Raw genomic sequence first — 15,535 nt, forward strand, 5'->3', positions numbered from 1 at the left:
CACCCTCACACCAAAGAAGCTTCTCATTCTCTTCAGATGGAACCTCCTGGGTTCCAGTTTGTGCCCATTGGCCTTTGTCCTGTCACTGGACACCACTGACAAGAGTCTGGCCCCATCCTCTTGCCCCCCACCATTTAGCTCTTGCTGAGCATTGAGCAGATCCCCTCTGGGGTTGCTCTTCCCCAGGCTCAACAAAGCTGAGACATCTACCTCCTCTCTGGGCATCCAGCAGCAGGATGTTGGGACCAAAGTTCACAGGAGCAGGAACACCAGGGATGGAGCATCTCCCACCTCTCAGAACAGCCCTCAGCAGGACGTTGGGACCCACATTCCCAGGAGCAGGCAGCTCAGGGCTGATTTATCAGCTGCAGGAGGCACAGCTGCATCCCAAAGCTCCCTCTGAAGCACCCAAACAACCCAGCAGATCTCAGCAGCTCTCTGGCAGCAGGAAGCAGCTGTGATGCCCTCACTGAGGTGGATTGAAGCTGTTTAATTACATTTTGACACTAAGAGCTGGTTCATGATCCCCATTTTTGTTGTGTAACGGGAGCGCGCCGCGGATTGCCCAGGCGTAATCCATTAATACTCACTTGTGAGGATTTGGAGCTTTGGGCTTGTGGCCTCCTACCTTCCTTGCAGATCAAGATATTATCCCCCAGCAGAGCCTGTCTGGGGGAATTGATGAGCCCATGTCATGCTTAAAGGTTATGAACCTTCATTACTCTGATCCCAGCGTGGTGGCGATGCAGCCTCGGTCCCCTCCTTTGAGGATCGCTCAGTCTTGGGTACCACAGGAGGGTGAAGGAGCTGGGCACAGACACAGGGGTTGGTCCTGGTGGAAGTGCCCTCTGCATGGAGTCCCTGATCCTGCAATGAACCCTGCAATGGGTGTCCTTTGCAAAACCACTCATTTTTGAGATGCAGCATCTCTAAGCCCTCAGCCCCGCTGCCGAGTGGGATGGAGGAGGAGATGATGGTCCAGGGCAGGCTTCCACTGATGATTTCTTTGGTGGTTCAGGTATTAGAAACGAATGCCAAGATGCAAAACTTCAAAGCAGGTACAGGTCCATCTTCTTGAGCAAGTCAGCAGGAGAAGGGATCATGTAAGAAGGGTGATGCTCCATCAGCTGCACTGAGACAAGGTCTTCAAGGCCAGCAACATGGTATGGCACTGCATGGCATGGCATGGTGGCTTTGGTTGTGCCCTCCAGATCACTGCTGGGCAAACCATGATGTCACCAGCTGCCTTCAGCTTGCTCTGCTGGAGGAAGAGTTGGGAAAAATCAGGATGCTTCTGAAAAACCTCAAGTTTCAAGGAAGGATAAAGATCAAAGCCAGCAAGGTCAAGCTGCAGCATCACAGCCTGGACAGCCATGAGGAGCCCACCAGCAGCTCCAGCTCCTGGCATGGCTCATGTAGTTGTGGGTGGCCATTCCATGGCTGTCACAAAGGGCTAGAGGGAGGACATGAGGTTGAGGGAGGTACCTCGCCCTGGGGGATGTCACTGAGGGTTCCTCAACATCAAAACCCTCATTAGGGGTGACTCAATCCCACCCACAGCTCTTTGTGCAGGAGCCCAGAGTTCAAAACATCTCTGGAGCAGTCCCAGCTGCGTGGTCCCTCTCTTGCCCTTGTGGAACTTGATGAGTTCCCCTCCACCCAGCTCCCTCCAGCCTGTCCAGGTCTTGCTAGGAAGGTCTTCCCTAGGAAGATCTTTTCTCTAGGAAGATCTTTTCCCTAGGAAGGTCTTCATCCCCTGCTGCTGCTCTGCCTGCTGAGTCTCCAAGCCCATATCCAGACACTGGGGTGGAAACAGCCCTGGTGCTGCTCTGCAGGTCTGTCCCTTGTGTCCCTCAGCACCTGTTGACATCCTGTAATCCCTAAAAGCCACTCCCAAACTCCTCAAAGCAAGGCCAGAACCTTGCCTGTGGATGGCAGGGCAGCGAGGATTAGCCTCCTCCCACCCCCTGAGCAGCTCCCTGGCCCAGAACCCCTGGCAGATACTGGGACCTCAGCCTCCTCCATGCTGAAATAATTCTTTTTCCCCTCCCCTTTCCCAACACTTAACCTCCTGATCTTTGCTCTCGGAGCACACATGATCTTGGCACACAGCTCGATGGACCACCCTCAGAAGCAAAGCTCTTTCATTTCTGGAGAGCCTCAACTCAAAACACACTGGGGTGGCAGACTTTTTTTTTTTTTCTTTCCCTCCCCCCCTCTCTTTTTTTTTGGTTTTTTTTCCCCTGCCTATAAATTTTTGACAGCAGTTTGGAAAACACCAGCAAATCATCAGTGACATCTTTACAACCTCCCTAATACCCAAAATAAAAGGTTCTCCAGAAACCTCCCCTGCTGATGGGGCTGCTCAGGCAGGGGCAGGAACATCTATGGTGGTATGGGAGGCTATCTGCCACCATGACCCCCCAGACAGACCAGTTTTGGGGATACACACAGGGACATGGGGGCTGGAAGAGAGTTTCTGCCCTTCCTACCATGAAGCCAGCAGTGAGCTGGCCCCTGCCCATCCCCATCCCCAAAGACTTCCCTAAACTTCCAAGATCTCCACCTTCATCATGGCCACATCCATGGGGCTGTGGTGGGAAGGCCATCAGCAACCCCAGGGATCTGCTACAAAACCTGCTGAGAAAATAAAAGCCTGAGTAGGGATTTTCCTACTGCAGATTACAGAATCTCAGCATGGTGGGGGTTGGAAGATCCTCCAGTCCAAACCCCCCTAAAGCTAAAGCAGGGGGCCCCACAGCAGCTTACCCAGGACCACAATGGCCAGGGGGGTTTGGAATCTCCACAAGGAGAATTCACAACCTCTCTGCACAGCCTGCTCCAGGGCTCCAGCAGCCTCACACCACAGAACTTTCTCCTCATCTTCAGGTGGAACCTCCTGAGTTCCAGTTTGCACCCGTTGCTCCTTGTCCTGTCACTGGGCACCACTGGCCTCATCCTGTTTCCCCCCACCCTTTATCTCTTGCTGAGCATTGCTCAGATCCCCTCTGGGGCTGCTCTTCTCCAGGCTCAACAGCCCCAGGGCTCTCAGCCTTTCCTCCTCACAGAGATGCTCCAGGCCCCTCAGCATCTTGGGAGCCTCTGCTTGACTCCAGTAGTTCCTTGTGTCTCTTGAACTGGGAAGCCCAGAGCTGGACCCAATGTTCCAGATGTTGCCTCTGAAGGGCACAACAAACATCCTCCAAGTTCCACCTTCCACCTGCTCTGCACTTTCACCCTATTTGGGTTCCCACCACGTGGGTGCTCGGGGGACAGCAGCAAACCTGCTCAGAGACAGCAGCAAACCCATCCCTTCTCCACTGGTGATTACCCACCAACATTGCAGTCTTCCTCCAGAAGGCATCAGGAGGGCTTGACACCTAAATCCCTGCTGATTGGCGTTAATTGCGGTGTCCTCCTCGGGCTCTCCGTTAATTGAGTCCCCAGTCAGCTGCTCCCTTATTTAACCCTGGGATCGATGGCAGCCTCTCAGGGCTGTAATTACCTGGGTCAGCCTGGTTGCCCTGCTGAGAACACCAGCATGATGTTTAGCTTTCTCCCAGCCCTTCTGGAACCACCCTGCTCTTCAAAGACTTATAGAAAAAAAAAAAAAATGTCAACATGAATCATGGAATGGTCCAGGCTGGAAGGGAACTCTAAAGCTCATCCAGTCCCACCTCCCTGCAGTCAGCAGGGGCATCCCCAAATAGATCAGGTTGCTCAGGGCCTTGTTGAGCCTCACCTTGAATATCTCCAAGGAAGGGGCCTCAACCACCTCCCTGGGCAACCTGTTCCAGTGTTCCACCACCCTCACAGTGAAGAACTTCTTCCTGATATCCAGTCTAAGTCTGCCCTTCTCTAGTTTGAAGCTGTTGTCTCTCCACCTGTCACTGCAGGTCCTTGTAAGCAGTCTCTCTCCATCCTTCCTATAAGCACCTTTCATGTACTGGAAGGCTGCTATCAGCTCTCCCTGGAGCCTCCTGTTCTCCAGGCTGGACAACCCCAGCTCCCTCAGCCTGTCCTTGTAGCAGGTTAATGCCCCAACTCTTCCCCTTGGCCAACTGCACCTGAAGCTCCTCGGCTGCAGCTGCCCCTGACCTGCCCATTTCCACATGCCCTGGGGTTGAGCAACTGCCCAACGTTCCTGTGAGGTGCTGTGGGGCTGGGAAGTCTTTCCTCACCAAACCACCCATCCCAACCCTTGGTTTCCTCCCAGCCACCAGCTATGGGTCACCTCTGCCCTTTCTATATCCTTCTCCTGCAGATCAAGGACACTACTGTCAGCATGGGCTGCTCCAAAAAGTCTTTACAAGCATCAGCTTAGAGGACCCTTAGGGATCAACTACTTCCAACCCTCCAACTGTCCATCCTCCTCCTCCAAACAGGCTGCCCAGGGAGGTGTTCACGAAGAGTGTGGCCATGGCACTCTGGGACGTGGTTTAGTGGCCATGGTGGTGTTGAGTTGATGGTTGGACTGGATGATCTTGGAGGTCTTTCCCAAGCCAAACAATTCTCAGATTCTCTCCCAACCCACCCTCCAGACAGCACTGAGCTCTGAATCCAGCCCTGTCCCAGACTGTGGAAGCCCAATGGTAGGGTGAGACTCCATGGGCCACCATGGTGTTCAAAGATAGGTTGGGTAAGGCCTTGAGCAAGATGGTTTGGTAGGAGGTGCCCCTGCCCATGGCACAGGGGCTGGAACTAGATGATCTTCAAGGTCCCTTCCAACCCAAACCATTCTAGGATCCCATAATTCTTCTCATCTGTATCTGGCATCATTTTTCCCTTCAATCCACTGGGTTTAAACTATTTGTGGGTTTGGGGTTCACACCTTTCCCACCTCTGCTGATGTGTGGAGTGGTCTTTGCTGCCCTCCCAGCAAGGATCAAATGGCTCTTCCCTGCTGCAGTGCACCATCTGCAGCAGGAAACAGAACTCAGCTGAAGCTCCAGCCTTCCAGCAAAGTCTACAAGGAAACCAAGAGCAGTCATCTCATAAGCAAGAGAGCAAAGCTCTCTTCGTGGTGCAAAGAGCCAAGAAACCTCCAGGAACCCCCACTGGAGACCTCCAATTGGCTTCTGATGCCCCAGTGCAGGCAGAGCAGCAACCAAAGGGTTACTAAGCATCCTCCCAGTGCTGGTTGGAACCGGGAATTGCTGGCACAGCTTCTGATAACCTTCATTTGTCTTCAGCAACAGCAGGAAGCATGGGAAGCAGTGGTGGTGTGGCCCAACAAGGGGCCCTTTTCAAGGATCATTGTGCCTTTCTTCCAGGTAATAGAGACAAATGGCTCTGAAGCCCTCAGAAGTCACCCTGAGTGGGTATATGATCTGCAGCCCACTGCCTGCCTGCAGGCAGCCCTGGGGAGACCTGCTTGGGAAGGAGCTGTTTACACAACAGGGTTCTGTTGACATAAATACCAGCAGGAGGAGGGGGTGTGCCCAGGACCTGGCAGGTGCTTGGCTCTGGTGGCTGCTGAGCATCACAGGAAGCCTGATGGCCATCACAGGGGCCAGCTTGCTTTGGAATCTCCACAAGGAGGAAACTCCACAACTTCTCTGGGCAGCCTTGCTCCAGGGCTCCACCACCCTCACGCCAAAGGATTTTCTCCTCCTCCTCAGATGTAGCCTCCTGGGTTCCAGTTTGTGCTCGTTGCCCCTTGTTCTGTTGCTGGGCACCACTGAGAAGAGTCTGGCCCCATCCTCTTGCTCCCCACCCTTTAGGTCTTCCTGAGCATTGAGCAGATCCCCTCTCAGGCTGTTCTTGCCCAGAGCTCTCAGCCTTTCTTCCTCACAGAGATGCTCCAGGCCCCTCAGCACCTTCACAACGTCTGCTGGACTCTCTCCAGTAACTCCTTCTCCCCCTTGAACCGGGGAGTCCAGAACCAGATCCACTACTGCAGATGTGGCCTCACTGGGGCAGAGCAGAGGGGCAGTGCAGAGGTGGCATCACCACGCCAGGGTCCCCTAGCCCTGGTGGGATGAGGACAGAGCTTCTCCTCCTTCCCAGGTTGCTGCAGACCTCTGTCCTCCCTGGCAGCTGTTTGCTCATGCCACTGGGCCATGGTGACACCATAAATCCCAGCAAAGGCAGGAAACACAATGAGCAATTGTTGCTGGAGGACGTCAGCTGCTTTGGAACTGTCACCATCAGGCAGTCTTCTGTGGTCAGAAGTCAGAGACTGTCACCAACCCCCTCACCCCATGTCCCCCACCTCCTGCTCACAGCTCCCTTTGTGGCCTGGCAGTAATTACACCCAAACCACAGCTCCTCTTAATTGGCTGTAGTGGATGATCTCCTTGGGGAGGGGGGAGGGGGTGGTTAGAGGAAAGAGGTTAATTGGTGTGGTCTGGGTGTATGGTGGGATCCTTCTGAGGCTGTCCCAGCACTTGGAGAGCGTGAGGGACACCCAAAGCTGAGGATGCTTCAAGAGGGGCCTCACAGCTCTGGTGCTGCTGTGGTAGTTTGCTTTCTTCAGCATGGAGGTCTCCAAAGTTCAACACCTCCAGTGCCCCTGGTGTTAGCTGAGCTGCTGGTGGGAGCTCATAGAATCCCAGACTGGTTTGGGTGGGAAGGTGACCTTTCAAGGTCATCTAGTCCATCAAGTGGAGTGGTTCCCTCTGTGGCCAGGAAGGATGCTGGGGCTCATGGGGACAATGCTGGGACTGGCTGGGAGGATTCTGGGACTGGCATGGAAGATTCTGGGGCTTCTAGGGAGGATTCTGGGACTGGCATGGAAGATTCTGGGGGTGCTAGGGAGGATTCTGGGACTGGCATTGAAGATGTTGGGGCTGCAAGGGAGGATTCTGGGACTGGCATGGAAGATTCTGGGGCTGCTAGGGAGGATTCTGGGACTGGCATGGAAGATTCTGGGGCTTCTAGGGAGGATTCTGGGACTGGCATGGAAGATGTTGGGGGTGCTAGGGAGGATTCTGGGACTGGCATGGAAGATTCTGGGGCTGCTGTGGGAGGATTCTGGGACTGGCATGGAAGATTCTGGGGCTGCAAGGGAGGATTCTGGGACTGGCTGGAAGATGTTGGGGCTGCTAGGGAGGATTCTGGGACTGGCATGGAAGATGTTGGGGCTGCTAGGGAGGATTCTGGGACTGGCATGGAAGATGCTGGGGCTGCTAGGGAGGATTCTGGGACTGGCTGGAAGATGTTGGGGCTGCTGTGGGAGGATTCTGGGACTGGCATGGAAGATGCTGGGGCTGCTGTGGGGGGATACTGGACCTGGCAGGGAGGATACTGGACCTGGCAAGGAGGATAATGGGACTGGCTGGAAGGATACTGGACCTGGCAAGGAGGATACTGGACCTGGCAAGGAGGATAATGGGACTGTCTGGGAAGATGCCAGGACTGGCAGAGAGTCTGCAGGAGCTGGTAGAGTGGATTATGGGCTGCTGGAGAGGATGCTGGGGCTACTGGGGAGGATGTTTGGGCTAGCAGGGAGGACACAGAGGCTGCAGGGGAGTATGCTGGGTCTGCTGGGGAGGATACCAGGCCTGGCTGGGAGGATGCTGAGGAAGATGCTGCAGCTACTGGGGAGGATACTGGGGCTGGTTGGGAGGATACTGGGGTCGAGGCTTGGGAGACACTGGGGCTTGGAGCCATCCATTGTACCTCAGGAGATGTTTGGGAAGCAGGCAGTTAATGAGGCCAAGGCAATTAATTGCTGGGTTAGCGCTAATGAGCCCGAACCTCCACCCCCCTCCCCCACTCCCCCCCCCCCCCCCCCCCCCTCCGCCCGCCGCCGCCCGGAGCAGCAGCAACAAACAGGGGGAGAAATAAGGGAGGGTGGTGTGGGTCGGGACCATCTGCCCCCATTCTCCCCTCCCCTCCCCAAAAGCAGCAGCCAGGGCCCAGTAAAGCAGCAAATCGCCCAGTTTATTCATCTCAGCCCAGCTTGACACCGGGAGAAAGGCGAACACCACCCCCCCCCCCCCCCCCCCCAGCCCCGGGATTTGCATCTGAAAGGGGCGAGACGCGGCCCCTCGCCCGGGATCACTGGGGGGACGTTTAGCCTCTATTGAGGTTGGTACAAAAGGGACACCTTCCCCCTCCCCTTACCCATCCTGGGCAGCCGGACCCTGGGGATCCCTCACACAGCCCCGTTTGTTCCCCCTGTTTGCTTAAGGAGGGGGGTTAGGGGTTGGAGAAAGAGGGGGGGAGGGGGAAAAAAAGATGGGGGAGGGGAAAAAAGATGCGGGTGGAAGAAAAAATAAGGGGGGAAAAAGATGAGGAGAAAGAAAAAATTAAAAGAGGGAAAAAAGAGGAAAAAGAAAGGGGGAGAAAAGAGGGAGGGGAAATGGAAGGAAAAGGCGAGGCACAAAAAAAAAAAAAAAAAAAAAAAAAAAAAGGGCAAGAAAAAGAAACAGAAAAAAAGGAAGGAAAACCAGAGGAGATTAAAAGGCAGAAAATGGAGAAAAATAGGGGGGGAGGAGGAAAAGGAGGGGAAAAGGGGGAGGGGGTTGAGGAAAAAGAAGAAAAGGGGGAAAGAAAGAAGGGGGAAAGAGAAAAACAGTGGAAAAAAGGGGGGGGGGAATAGAGGGGGAAACGAGATAAAAAAGAGGTAGGAAAAGAGGAGGAAAAAGAGGGGGAAGAGGGATAAAAAGGAAAAATAAAGAAGGGAAAAAGAGGCGGGGAAGAAAAAGAGGGGGAAAGAGGGAGCAATTATTTTAAAAGGGGAAATGGAACAAAAAGAGGAGGAAAAAATAAAGATGGGAAAAAGAAAAAAGGGGGAAGGGGGGGTGAACAGAGAAAAAAGAGAGGAAAAAAGGAAAAAAATGGGGGGGGGGAAGAGGGAAAAGAAAGAAGGGAGAAGGAGGGAAAGGGTGAAAAGTAAAGGGGGAGGAAGGAAGGGAAAGGAGGGGGAAAAAGTTAAAACAGAGAAAAAATCAGGAGGAAGTTGGGGCTGGGAGAGGAGGAAAAAGAAAGAGAGGAAAAAAAATAAAAGGAAAAAAGAAGTGGGGAAAAAAAAAAACCCCACACCCCTCCGTCTGATCTTTAATAATCAAAGTAATTAGAATAATCCTTTCAGGGCTGAATGGGGGATTATTTCTTCGTGTCATTTGAGTTTCATCCTCATTTGGACTCATAAAAACGTGGCCAAAAAAAAAAAAAAAAAAGAAAAGAAAAAAGAAAAAAAAAACCACTTCAAAAGCCCTCACTGTTTGTCGTCATCGTCCAGTTCCCCCCACCCCCCTTCCCCCCTTCTCCAACCCCAGCTCTTCACCACTCTTAAGCAATTCCCAGCTGAGGTCCCTGAGTTTTCTGGCAATAAAACTAAACCAACCAAACAAACAAACAAAAAAAAAAAAAAAGGGGAGAACTCGTTTGGCTCCAAGAAATGTATTTATTCGGGTGATGGGCAAATAAACAACGAAATCCAGGGAGATTTGGGGGGTGGGGAGGGGGTGGGGGGTTGTTTTTTTTTTTTTTTTGTGGTTGGGCTGTCTTGGGTTGATAAGGACAAACCTTTGATGGAGTAGAAGGGACTTTGTGTGGGTTTAATCTGAGCCCGCCAGCTCCACGCGGTGTCTGCGGGGAGCAGTAATTACATAGGAGGATTAAAAGGTCCTAAACCTCACCTATATTTCACTTTTTTGTAAACTAAGGGGAGGAACAAAGAATTCCTGGCTGGCCCCGAAAGGGAAAGAAGAAGGGACACATTCGGGAGGGCCTGGGATTATTGTCATGGAAATAAACGGGGGGGAAAAAAGAGGACAAAACTCCAGCCAGGCTTGGAACTTCTCATCTGGCGTTCAACAAGGGGGATAAACACAGCTTCCAGCAGACACCCAACCCCCTTCTCCTTCAGGAAGCAAGGAGGGGGGGTAAACACAGCCCCCTTGGGGAGGGGCAGGAGGGATAAGGTCAAAGGATAAGCATCATGGCGGAAGGAGGGATGAGCATCATGGTGGCAGGAGGGATGTGCATTGTGGTGGTAGGAGGGATGAGCCCTGTGGTGGCAGGAGGGTTGAGCATCATGGCAGGAGGGTTGAGCATCATGGTAGTAGGAGGGATGAGCATCATGGTGGCAGGAGGGTTGAGCATCATGGTGGTAGGAGGGATGAGCATCATGGTGGCAGGAGGATTGAGCATCATGGTGGCAGGTGGGATGAGCATCGTGGTGGCAGCAGGGGTGAGCAACGTGGTGGTAGGTGGGATGAGCATTGTGGTGGCAGAAGGGTTGAGCATCATGGTAGTAGGAGGGGTGAGCATTGTGGTGGTAGGAGGGTTGAGCATCATGGTGGTAGGTCGGATGAGCATTGTGGTGGCAGGAGGGTTGAGCATCGTGGTGGTAGGAGCATTGAGCATCATTGTGGCAGCAGGGATGAGCATTGTGGTGGTAGGAGGGGTGAACAGAGTGGTGGCAGCAGGGATGAGCATCATGGTGGCAAGAGGGATGAACAGAGTGGTGGTAGAAGGGGTGAGCACCAATGTGGTTGGAGGGATAAGCTCGAAGGATAAGCATCGTGATGGAAGGAGGACTGAATATCATGGAGGGTAAAGGAGTGAGCACCGTGGTGACTGTAGGGATGAGCATCCTGCTGGTAAGATGGATGTGCTTAAAGAATGGACATCATGGTGGCAGGAGGGGTGAGCATCGTGGTAGCAGAAGGGATGAGCATTTTGGGGGCAGAAGGGATGAACTCGTGGTGTAGGAGGGATGGACATCCCAGAGGCTCAAAGGCATCGTGGTGGTAGGAAGGATGAGCACCATGGTGGTAGGATGGATGAGCATCATGGTGGTAGGCAGGATGAGCATCATGGTGCTGAGAAGGACAAGATGCCACCTGAGGGTGGACCTCAGGAAGGGTTTGGGGCAGTGCAAGGAAACCTGGTTATCTTGGAGTGCAGGTTGGATCTCCCACCCGCTGCTGACACTGATAAGGAGCATGCTAATAACCAGCTCCCAAGGAGCAGTTGGACCTTCTGGCTCCCAGGGATGAAAAAAAGGGAAGGAAAAGAGAGTGAGGGAGCACACTCCTGTGTGTGGAGCTTGTGAGCAGGCATGCACACCAGAGCTGGCATCCAACCCCTGTCCCTTTGTGTCCCCCCACCCTGGGTTGCTATGGGCGAAGCTGGGGGTGGAAACCACGCTGGGTCGGGTTGGGCTTTAAATTCTGACCAATTATGGGTGAGGAAATGACAAGAATGAGAAAATTAACAAAGGGCTCCATAGATTGGGCTAAATGCCCACCCTAAATGCATTCCTATTAGGCAGTCAATATTGGGCTGGCAGCTCCTGTCTCTGCCTATTTCTCATTAAGACAAAGCCTTGACCTTGACCTCATTGTCCATGTTCGCCCCCCAGGGGGGAGGCAGAATCCCAGAACAACTCGTTTGGTGAATGTATTGGCCCAGTAATCCATAAATATTGATTCATTGTTTGCAGGGTAATTTAAATGTCAGTTGGAAGCCCAGGGCAGAGCAAGATCTGTATCAACAATCAAAGTTGGAGAGAGAGGCTGTAAATCCCCCCTGGGGCCTGCGGGGTTAAAAAGGATACAGCTCTGCTCAGCCCTGGAAAGCAAAAAGCAACAACAAAGAGGACAAGAAAAAAACTCAGAGCCACATTTCCTGTAGGGACAGGAGGAAGGAGGACGTTGAGTATCTGGGCAACCAGGTCTAAACTTGGTGGCCCTGACTGCAGTGTGTCCATGAGGTCCCTTTCACCCTCCCCGAGGGTGTATGTTGCATCCCTTGGCCCCTTGCCAGCCCTCTTCCTCCTCCTTCTCCTCATCCTCTGTTCCTTTCTTTCCTTCTCATCCTCATCTTCTTCATTGTCATCTTCCTTGTCATCATCATTGTCCTCCTTTCCATTGTCCTCCTCCTTGTCCTCCTCCTCATCATGTTGTCCTCCTCATTGTCATGCTTCTCTGTCATCACCCTCATCCTTCTTGTATTCTTGCTTCTCATCCTTCTTGTCCTCATCTTTCTATCATTCTCCTCCTCCTTGTCAACCCTCTTCTCCTCCTCTTAATCCTCCTCCTCCTCCTCCTCAAAGGATCATACAATGTTTTGGGTTGTCAGAGACCTTAAATACCAACCAGTTCCAACCCTCCATCCTCCTCCTCCAAACAGGCTGCCCAGGGAGATGGTGGAGTGACCATCCCTGAAGATGTTCATGAAGAGTGTGGCCATGGCACTCTGGGACATGGTTTAGTGGCCATGGTGGTATTGGGTTGATGATTGGCCTTGATGATCTTGGTGGTCTTTTCCAAGCCATACAATTCTCTGATCATTCAATGATTTTTCCCTCTTGCTGCTGCAGCACCCACAGACCATGAGCCCTCCCTGCATGCCCAGCTGGTGCCCTGGGGCTGTGCCAAGACTGGACATGGCACAAACCCCAAAGGAACAGCCTCCAGGTGAGGCCAAGTGACAGTGGCCACACAGACAGACAAGCCCACATTGGCACCATGACTAAACCTGGCTGAGGACCAAGCACTGGTTAAGGAAGCACTGGGGTAAGGACATCACCCAGCCTTCCTCCTGCAGATGCTTTATCCTTCTGGGTTGGTTCATTTGATCACACTCCCAGTTTCCCCAGTAAGGCTGGCTAGATGCTGCTGGGCTGATCACCTTCCCAGCCACACAAAGTAAATCCTCTTGACAGTGTTGAGGAGAAGTCCCAGGCCACAGCTGCACAGCATGATCCATAAGCTGGCCAGAGGGGCTTGGGCAACCCCAGCTCCCCCAGTCCCCTAGCTCCCTGGCATAAGGGGCCTTCCACCCTCCGTCCTTGACCCTCATGGCCCCATCATTTGGCAGTTGGTTCCTCACACTAAGGCTCAGCCAGCCCATGTGCTGCTCAGGAGTAGAGAAGGGAGGTTTTGATCCTCAACCCCACCATAGCCTCCATTGCCTCCATACAGCCCAGCCAGATCCCAGCTCCTGACCCAAATATGTTCCCCAGCCCGCTGGCTGGCATCATGGCTTGGGGTGCTGGAAGGTGTATAGGATGTGGGTCCCACCAAGGTGGGTTCTGCAGTTCAGGATCCCGTGGGGTGAGAGCAAGACACGCCTGGCATGTCACCATTGGTGCCATGGTGAGTGCTGGGCTCCCCAGTTCAAGGAAAGCTGGGGAGGGACTTTTTAGGCTATCAGGTAGTGATAGGACTGGGGGGAATGGAATGAAACTGGAATTGGGGAGATTCAGGCTGGAGATGAGGAAGAAGTTCTTCCCCATGAGAGTGGTGAGAGCCTGGAATGGGTTGTCCAGGGAGGTGGTTGAGGTCCCATCCCTGGAGGTGTTTGCAGCCAGGCTGGATGAGGCTCTGGGCAGCCTGACCTAGTGTGAGGTGTCCCTGCCCATGGCAGGGGAGTTGGGACTGGCTGATCCTTGTGGTCCCTTCCAACCCTGACTGATTCTATGATTCCATGAGAGGGACATGCTGGAGAGGGTACAGCAAAGGGCCACAAAGATGCTGAGGGGACTGAAACATCTCTGGAAGGAGGACTTTGGGATCTTTAGTCTGGAGAAGAGCCGCCTGAGGGGGGATCTCAGGTCAGTATTTCAAGGGTGGGTGTCAGGAGGGTGGTGCCAGGCTTTTGCCAGTGGTGCCCAGTGACAGGACAAGGGGTAACAGGCACAAACTGGAACATCAGACGTTCCATCTGAACATGAGGAGGAACTTCTTTAGTTTAAGGGTGATGGAGCCCTGGAACATGCTGCCCAGAGAGGTGGTGGAGTCTCCATCTCTGGACACCTTCCAAACCCGCCTGGATGCGCTGCAGGGAGGTTGTGGAGTTACCATCTCTGGATGGAAACCCCACCTGGATGCATTCCTGTGAGGACTACCCTAAGTGATCCTGCTCTGGCAGAGGGCTTGGACCTGATGATCTCTTGAGGTCCCTTCCAACCTCTGACATTCTGTGAGACTGTGACTTCCTTCAGGTGACCCTGCCTTGGCAGGGGGGGTGGACTCAATGATCTCCAGAGGTCCCTTCCAACCCCTAGCATTCCATGATCTTGCGAACAGAGAGCCAGGGGAAGCATCCCTTCTTCCCATAGACAGAACCTCACATCTTCTCTCACTGGTGGTGTTTTGTGGACAAAACAGCAGAGTTTTTGGGGGGGATTGGGGAGGTTTGTTTTCCTTTCAGTCACAGCCATTTGGTTTTTTAGTTTTGGGGTTTTTTTTACAGCTCTAATATCTCTGCGGAGCAGTCGCAGACGCTGAGCTCATTATTTATTGAGCTTTATCAGGGACTTGAAAAGAAATCTTTGATATCAGATTTGCAGCCTCCTAATCTCCTTAAGGTCTGCTTGACAGGAAGAAAAACCACAGCACATCAAGGCCTTTACTGCCAGGGAACAGGGGTTAAGAGAAATACATTTTTTTTTTTTTTGTCTTTAGGGCTCGGAGAAGAAAATCCCAGAGATGATTCTGGTCAGGCATTGGAGTAGGTCACTCAGGGAAAAAGTGGAGTCACCACAACTGGAGGAATGTGTGGATGTGGCACTCTGGGATATGATTTAATGGCCATGGTGGTCTTAGGCTGAAGGTTGGATTTGATGGTCTTGGAGGTCTCTGCCAACTGAAACGATTCTATGAGTCTATGAACCAGAGTGCTGGGACCTGTGTTTGTCCTGGTAGGGTTTTATCTCTTACCCCTGAGAGAGGGAAGAAAAAAAAAAAAAGTTGAGTCTCTTCTCCAGGAACATGCCTTTCTTATGTGGCCATAAGACCACCAGCATGGGGAACCCCTATGATGGACATCACCAAATTCCCAGCTCCAGGAAAGGAGGTTGGAGCCATTTAAGGATTGGTTTCTTCTCCAAAGGAACAAGGGACAGGACAAGAAGAAATGACCTCAGGTTGCTCCAGGGGAGGTTTAGGTTGGCCATGAGGAACAATGACTTCATGGGAAGGGTTGTAAAGGCTACCTTCTTGGGTAGCCTGTTTCAATGCCTGAGAACACTCAAGGGGAAGAAATTGCTCCTTATGTCCAACCTAACCCTCCCCTGGTACAACTTGAGGCCATTTCTTGCTGTCCTGTTGCTTGTTCCTTGGGAGAAGAGACCAACTCCAGTGTCCTATAAGAGAGCTGTAGAGCCAGAAGGTCTCTCCTCAGCTTCCTTTTCTCCAGGTTCAGCACCCCCAGCTCCCTCAGCTGCTCCTCACCAGCTCTGTTCTCCAGACCCTTCACCAGCTTTGTTGCCCCTCAATGCCTTTCTTGGTCTGAGGGCCCCAAAACCAAACCCAGGATTTGAGATGTGACCTCACCAGTGCCCACCACAGGGGGACAATCACACCCTGAGCTTCAGCCCAACCCACAGCATCAGCTCCAAGCATCCTTTGTGTGGTGAGTGATTTTTTTCCCCCTCTGGAATTAATCTCTACAGCCCTTGGAGGTTTTCATTAAGGTCCCATTTGAGGCTGGTGTGGGATGGAGCCGAAGGGCACAGGCAGCCCAGCACAACCTTTTCATGTGGGCCAGAGGAATGCAGCTTCTAATCTTATTAGTCTTAGGGGCTTGAAGTTTAATGCCTCCTCCCCCTGTTATTATGAGTTACCTTTTA

Source organism: Indicator indicator, chromosome 16 (assembly GCF_027791375.1).
Source record: "Indicator indicator isolate 239-I01 chromosome 16, UM_Iind_1.1, whole genome shotgun sequence".
NCBI classification, from domain to species: domain Eukaryota; kingdom Metazoa; phylum Chordata; class Aves; order Piciformes; family Indicatoridae; genus Indicator; species Indicator indicator.